This window comes from Crocodylus porosus, unplaced genomic scaffold (genome assembly GCF_001723895.1).
Source record: "Crocodylus porosus isolate Cpor-Errol unplaced genomic scaffold, CroPor_comp1, whole genome shotgun sequence".
NCBI classification, from domain to species: Eukaryota; Metazoa; Chordata; order Crocodylia; family Crocodylidae; genus Crocodylus; species Crocodylus porosus.
In genome coordinates this window covers 68,030,650-68,038,508 of record NW_017728918.1, presented here as the reverse complement: position 1 = coordinate 68,038,508, position 7,859 = coordinate 68,030,650, and positions in this window count along the sequence as shown.

Genomic DNA, 7,859 nt, shown 5'->3' with positions numbered 1-7,859 from the left:
TCATGAACACAGCCTGATAAGACTCTGGAATGACTAAACCTTAGTCGTCTTAAAGTCTGAAGCAATCAAGGATTAGTTACCATTTCAAAAACAAGCACGTAGCCAAAAACCAGTTTGAACCAATTAAGGGTCTCTCAAACTGACCTAGTATCTTTGTTTTCTTTCACAGTGGGAAATTCCCACCTGCGCGCGCATCTTGTCTATAAACTATAAAATGCCTCTAACAGTTTTATTCGGGGCCTCCGAGTTTGCTCAGGGTGCCCAGCATGCTGAATAAATTTTGAGACAGACAGCCACTCTGTGTCTTTGGGAATAGCTCCTCACGGGGTCACGAACTCCTCAACATGTGCAACATGTGATTCCCTGCACAGTGATGGATCACACTGCCAGGGAAAACACTGAGCTTTCTTTTTTTAAAGTATTGCCCCCCCCAAAAAAAGAAGAGAACAAATATAAATTGAAAGAAATTAATTGGATGAGTATTAAGTAAAGAGATTCTAAAATAAGGTAAGCTAAGCTATATCCTATCCAATACTTTCTAAGAACAAAAAAGAGTAGGCAACTGACCAACTAGGAAGCAAGGCAGGCAGCACAGTACTTTTCTGATGCTGTTGGTCACTCAGAAGCAGCTCACAAAAGGCACAGCAAGCCTGTAGACAGAGCCTTTTATGTTCTTTCTATGTCCCTCCCCCAGACACTGTTATTGGAAAGGCAGTCAGAAACAAATCACACTCACAGTCCTTTCCACCCCCTGCTCCCCCTCCTCCCTGTGCTTCCCTTCCCTTTTCTAAGTTTCTGTTTCCCCATAAAGACTGCCCTCCAAATCTCCAAATGGCTGAATCTTTTCCAAATGTATTAGGAGTCTCTGAATTAATTTGGAAAGTTTTAAGCTTCTAGCGATTTGATTCGGATTCAGTGATTCGGCCCCCAAATCGGGCTTTATCTTCTCCAAATCGAATTGCAAATTGAAGCTTTGCACAGCCCTGCAGGGCAGCCTCTCTGCTTGTGTATAGGCAACCTAAAGGATAGCACTAGAAATTAAAAGACAGGGGCTACATTCAGACAAAATAAAAGCAGTGAGAGGATTAGTGATAGGATGTGGAGCCTTTCATTTCTTTCAAATCCAGGCCAACTGATAGTGGACAAAAACCAGTATCATGTTATGGCTATTCTGAGACCTCTGTGAGGTGTAAGTCATTTTGGACATATGCCCATTTTATAAAATTTCAGGTTCACCTTTGAATTTTTGCTCTTCAGGCTTGAACTCCAATTCTTGCTGATTTGCCTACCTGCAGGTGAACCAAGACCAGTGCTTCTTTGAAACTGTCTTTAAAACTGAGTAAAGAAATTCTTTTCTCTGACTGCCTGACTACCTGTTAGTGGTTTTAAGACTATGACTCATCAGATTTAAGATTCATTTCTTTTTGTTTCAGGATCTAATTATTCTGTTCTTCCTTTTGGTTAATGAGTATTATTTATTTTTAATCAGGAGCTTGATCTGCCTTACCTACATTATCTTAGTAGTTTTAGAATAATATTGAAGCCATGATGGTCCATGACTTATGTGAGAGAGAAGGATTATTGGATCAACTAAAGGGTAGGAATAAAGTTAGTATTGTCTTACAATTCATATTACTGTTTATAGTTCAATATTAAACTTGCTATTAAAATTTACTACAAGTTATTTTAGAGTACTTGATTTTGGTGGGAGAGGCTTCACAAGCCTTCCTTCTTCCTCATAACACCTTTGGGGATCAACATCTCACAACTATCATGGCAACTATGAATCTCTTTCAAAAGAGGCTAATTCTCCCCATTCACTTTAAGCATAACTTAGGGGATTTTTATACTACAGCCATCACAGTGCCTGGAGAATGCTGCAGAGAAGCGTGTTCTGGGCACCCACTCCTGTTCTACAGGAGTTAAACCTGAAAACAAGGCAGTGAAGCTGCCTCAGGGTGCGTACCCACTGATGCTAGCAAGCTGTGTCTCCAGCATGTTTGAGAATGATACTTAACTTGGGTTGGTAAATTCCCCTTCTGGAACGGAATACCTAAAAATCTCTTTGTGGATCTAGGCCTAACTAACATGTTTATTTGCTCTTCCATTTGCTACGTAAGCAGCCATGAGAAAATACTGCTTGGTTAGGGATTCATTAGATAGCCCTAGCAACCCAGGGCTGTTGTACTGGCTGGGATAGGATAGAGCAACCTTCAAGATATTCTAATTTGTGTCAACAAGGCTGGCCTCAGGATACAGAGAGTGTAAACCACTGTTGGTACCCTTCCCTTCAGCTGCACTGAATGCTTCTCAGCTGCAGCTCAGGAACTGAGCCCGAGTGTCAGCCACTGACCCATGTAGATTGAGTATGATTGTCCCAGAAGATAGATATGGATTCAACTCCTATCCACACTTCCGGTTTCAAAGAAAATGCCATAGGATTCCCCACATTTATAAACAAAACTATTGCATTTCTGCGACCATTGTGGTTTCTGAGTGGCTGCCTGAGAAATGTTATTAAATATTTTATCCAGTAAAAGTTTCAAAAGCAGGTTTAAATCAGTTTTACATTTCTCTATTTTCCGCTGCTTCCCTTATGTGCCTAATATTACTTGAGGGTGCAGCCCTGGACTTCAGAACACATCACCATACAGCCTGGAAAAAATAATATCAGAAATTGCAGTTTCCTTAGTAACAATAAGCACCAGAAGCACCTGCAAATTCACAATAATTCTGCTAGTTCTTTGTGAGGGTTTTTAACATTTAAACTCTGAGTGAGCATCTGAAATAGGTGCATTGAGTCAGAAAGATCTGAAAGAAATGTGGAATTATCCATTCAATCAGCAAATGGTTGGCTACTCACTTCACCAACTCTAGATTGCTTCAGTGCTTTAGGAATTGTTCTGATTACCTTCTACCTACATTCTGTATTTGCAGAATGGTCCACAGTGCCATAGCAGCAATGTTTGGCACCTTGGGCAAAGCCTACAGCAGCAGCATGCCTTCACCCCATGCACAGATCTAGAGGGAACATGCCCCCCATGCTTGTCTGGGAGTGCACACAGCGGCGGGAGCTACCCTTCCCCCATCCCTGTGCCCACCCAAATGAGCCACTCATGGCTCTGTCCCACACTCCACCCCAGCTGGGCAGCACCTGTTGGCACTCCTTTGCTTCAGCACCGGAGGCAGTTGCTTCCCTTGCCCTCACCTTCCTACAGCACTGATTGTCCATAACTGTTTTACACTGACACCTTCTTGTGCTTAGGCAAACCAAGATGAAATCATGCTGGATTTTAAACTTAGCTTAAATTATTTTTCAGTTATCAAAAAGACAATAGTTGGTTCATTTTTTTCACTTCACTGATGGCAAGCTGTTCTATATGCCACCACATGAGAATAATTAATAAAATTAATGTTAGATATAAAGTATGTTGAGTATACATACACACAAGCTTCTTGGTTTGCTTTTCTAACAATGACCCAAATATTTTTGCACTTACTGATTTTTGACAGAATATGCATAAAGCCAAAACCTTTAAAAACAAGTCCTTCATTTCATAATGCCCATTCTACAAATAAAAGTCATCCTCAATCAAATAGTTATCCTGTTTTCTCTTTGTATTAGAAGTAAAGTTACACAGATACATTAATCTACATGGATGCCAAATCAGCTTCCTAAAAGCTAATTTTAGTAATGTAAAGTTAATTAGGACTTTTCTGAACAGCTATGATTAGTTTGGCATTTTGAATAAAACAGTTAAGAATATAAGACTGGAAGAGAGCTCCCAGGTTATAAATCACATTGTCCTGCTTTTGCAGGCAACTATATCATATAGGATATTGTCTACACCAAGGGTGGGCAAAATGTAGCCCACAGGCCAGATGCAGCCTGCCAGGCCATTCTATCCAGCCTGCATGGCCCCTAAAAAATTTAGAAAATTAATATTTATCTGCCCTTGGCTGCCTCTCATGCAGCCCTTGATAGCTTGCCAAAACTCAATAAGTGGCCCTCCACCCAAAATAATTGCCCACCGCTGGTCTACACTATCTCCTTTGTGCTTCTGATCAAACTCAGTCCTAAAACTAGTAAAATATGTTAATCCTAGAGTAGTAGTACCCCTCCTGGGCAACTGAAGCTAGATTACTTCTGGTACCTGAACTGCCTTGTTCAGAATTAGCTCTAGTATCTAAGCACATTGAGCCACAATGGCATACCCACCAACTCCTTGCCCAAATAGTTATTTTCCATTGGGTGCATCTACATGTTCATTAATGTACTTTAGGTAATGCACATTAAATCTAGTACCTCTGGGCACATCTACGTGTGTGCTTTAATGCACATTATCCTATTTTAATGCACATTAAAGTGTCACAAAACCCCCCAGCTATTTAGTTAATGTGCATTAAAATAGCCTACCGTGCATTAAGCATCACTTATAAACCATGCTCTTCAGTTAATGTGCATTAAGACAAGCTAATGCACATTTTCCTAGTACCTCACAATGGAGGGCTCCTATACATGTGCACGGAGCCTGCTATGACATGCTGGAACATGGAAATTGATGCGCTCTGGCAGCCTTCCATGTCATATGTATCAGTGTCCCAGCACTTCTCTGTGCTGAAAAAATGGTGGTACTCGCTTTGAAATAAAACATGTTTGAAGAGATTTAGTTCAAAGCACCCCACCACCATTTTTTCAGTGTGGGGATGCTGATACACATGATGTGTGGGACCATTTAATTAGCACAGCTTTCTAATTAAAGTGCCCAACATTGAGTCCTGTAGCATGTGTAAAAATGCCCAGTGGTATTAGATTTAATGTGTATTAACTAAAGCACATTAATTCATGTGTAGACATATGCCCTCCATTGTGAAGTACTAGAAAATTAGCCTATTTTAATGCACATTAGCAAAAGAACAGTTTTTGTGACACGTTAATGCACATTAAAATAGGTAATGCGCATAAAAGCATGTGTTAACACATCCATTGTGAATCCCCCCTGCTGCCCGCTCTATCTTACACTTGTTTCCACTTAACAAGTTTCAGTTATCACTCTGCACCTCATGAGTTCCTCATGTGACTAATCTGTCTCTGCTTCTCCCACTCTCATTTCCCTCCACCAGCTCCCATTTCTAGTCTCCTTGCCCAACCAATTCCGGCTCCACTCAATTCCCAGGAATAGTTTCTTTTCTTGAGTTCAGACTATTATTCCAATGACCTGGATAGACCAGAGAAATGGTCCTCAGTCAAAGAATAACTGCATGCACAAATACATACTGGGGAATGGCTAGCTGCCGTACTGCCAAAAACTTGGGGTTAGAGTAGACCATGAGCTGAATATGAGCCAACAGTGTGCTCTTGTTGCAAAAAAAATGTCAACAGCCTGGCATGTTGTATTAACAGGAATGTAATTTGCAAATCAAGGGAAGTGATTCTTCTGCTTTATTCAGGACTGTGTCTAATTTTGGGGCTTTTTACACCCTTCAAAAAGAATGCCTTCAAGAAGAATGTGAACAGATTGGAAGAGTTCAGTGCAGAGCAATGAAAATTGTTACAGGCCTGGAAGGCAAGACTTACAGGCTAGGGACAGACATTACACAGAAACTGGTTTAAGTGATCAGAAACTGTTTTAAACCTGTAACAGAACAGACATTCAGTGCACATAAACCGGTTTGAAAATGGATGAAACCAGTTTGAGATAAACCTGGTTGAATGCAGTACCAGATTTAACTGATTTGGGTCAAACCAGTGTATGCAATATCTGTCCCAGACCCCTTCCTGGTTTAATTTAAACCAGAGTCCCCCAGCATCCTGGCAATTTCTTTGCTTCACTGGGCTCTCTGCTCCAGCAGAGCAAGGCTGACCACGCCCCTCTGCTCCCCAGTTGATTAGGGACAGGCAGAAACAGGCAGGGGCGGGGGTCTGGCCAGACGCTGGCCCCAGAAGGGAGCAGGGAAAAAGTTTATGGACCTGCACTTCTCCATTTTTGCTGATCTGGCAGTGGGGGCATGGCCAGCCCCAGCAGTGGCTTTAGTTGAACTAGCCAGAGAGGGATTTAATTCCCCTCTCCCTGTCCCAGCAACTGGGACCCAAGCCAGGTCTGCTGGGTACTCCCCTCTCTCTGCTGCAGTGGTAGGGCCAGGTGCAGCCAGGTGCTGACCAGCATGGCCCCTGAGGCAGAGGGGCCAGGAGGGAGGTTATTCCCTCCTCCACCCACATTTCTCTGGGGGACTGCAGCAGGGTCTGCCCATCCCAACCACTGTCCCTGCTTGCGGCAAGCAGCAGAATAATACCCTTCTCCACTCCCCACATAAGGGGTCATGCTAGCCAGTGTCTGGTCACACCTGGCCCTGCTGCTGCAGTGGTGAGGGGGAAGCAGCCCCTGTCATAGTGTTGGGGAACGTGAGTCCCTTTCCAGTGTGGGGTCCTGTTTTGGGGTGAGGAGAGCTGCAGTGGACTGCACGTGGTAGCACCAGGGTTCAGAAGGGGCCAGAACCCCCACAGCACCGTCGCCACTGCTGCTGCTGCCACCGCAGCTGCGGTCCACAGCAGCTTTCCCTGACCCACCAGGAAGGGACTCATGCTTGGGGAAACTATGACAGGGGTTGCTGTCCTGGTCATAGTCACTCCCCCCATCACTGATTGGGCAGTGGCTGGGCACGGGCATGGGCATGGCCAGACTCCAGCTGGCATAGCCCCTGGGGCAGAGGGAGAAGGAAGGGGGGTTATTCTTCCCTCTACTCCCACTGCCTCTGGGGGACCACAGGGGGGTCTTCTCACCCTGACCACTGCCCCTGGTTGCTCCCTGCTTGGGGCAAGCAGCAGAATAACCCCCTCTTGATCCCCCCTTCCACTTAAGGGGCCCTGTCAGTTGCCATCTGGCTGTGCCTGGCCCCACCACTACAGCAATTAAAGGGCAGGTCTCTTGATGGGGATAGCAACCCCTGTCATACTATTGGGAAGTGTGAGTCCATTTCTCATGTGGCAGCCCCATTGCAAGTCAGGCAGAGCTGTGGCAGACTGTGCACAGAGGCACTGGGGCTGGGAAGGGGCCAGAGCCCCCTGCAGTGCCACGACCACCACTGCCACAGTCCACAGCAGCTTTCTCCACCCTGCAGTGTACTCCTCCCCCTCACCCCCGCCACCAGGAAGGGGCTTGCACTCTGGGGAAACCATGACAGGGGCTGCTTCCCCCATCATGGTCTCTCTCTCCTTGCCACTCCAGTGGCTGAGCACAGGTGGGGCCAGTCACTGGCTAGCAGGGCCCCTTAGGCAGGGAGCAGGCAGCAGGGAGAGGAGTTGTTTTCCCCTCTGCCCCTGGGGCACTGCAGCCAGATCTGCCCAGCCCAGCTCCTGCCACCACCACTAGCTCTGTGCCCAGGGCAAGTGACAGGATAAGCCCCTACCAGTGTCCCTTCCCTCTGGCATCTGGCAGAGGGGACACCAGAGAGGGCTTATCCCACCACTTGCTCTGGGCACAGAGCAAACAGTGGTGACAGCTGGGCTCGGAAGACCCCACAGCAGTGCCCCAGGGGTTATTGCCCCTCCCTCTGGTGTCTGGTGGAGGGGCTTATTCCACTGCTTGCCCCAGGCAGGGAGCAAGTGGTGGTGGTCAGGGTGGGCAAACCCAGATGCAGTCCCCTGAGGGCAATGGAGGTAAAGGTTGGAATAACCCCTCTCCCTTCCCACCCTGCCTCAGGGCTATGCCAGCCTGCTGCTGCAGTAGCAAGGGGGAAGCCCCCAGCAGACCTGTCCCAGGTCCCTGCAAGTGGGACAGGGAGGAGGGAATTAAACCCCTTTGGCCAGTTCAGCCCAGGCTACTGTCAGGGCTGGCCATGTTCCCTCCCTCCCCTCCCCC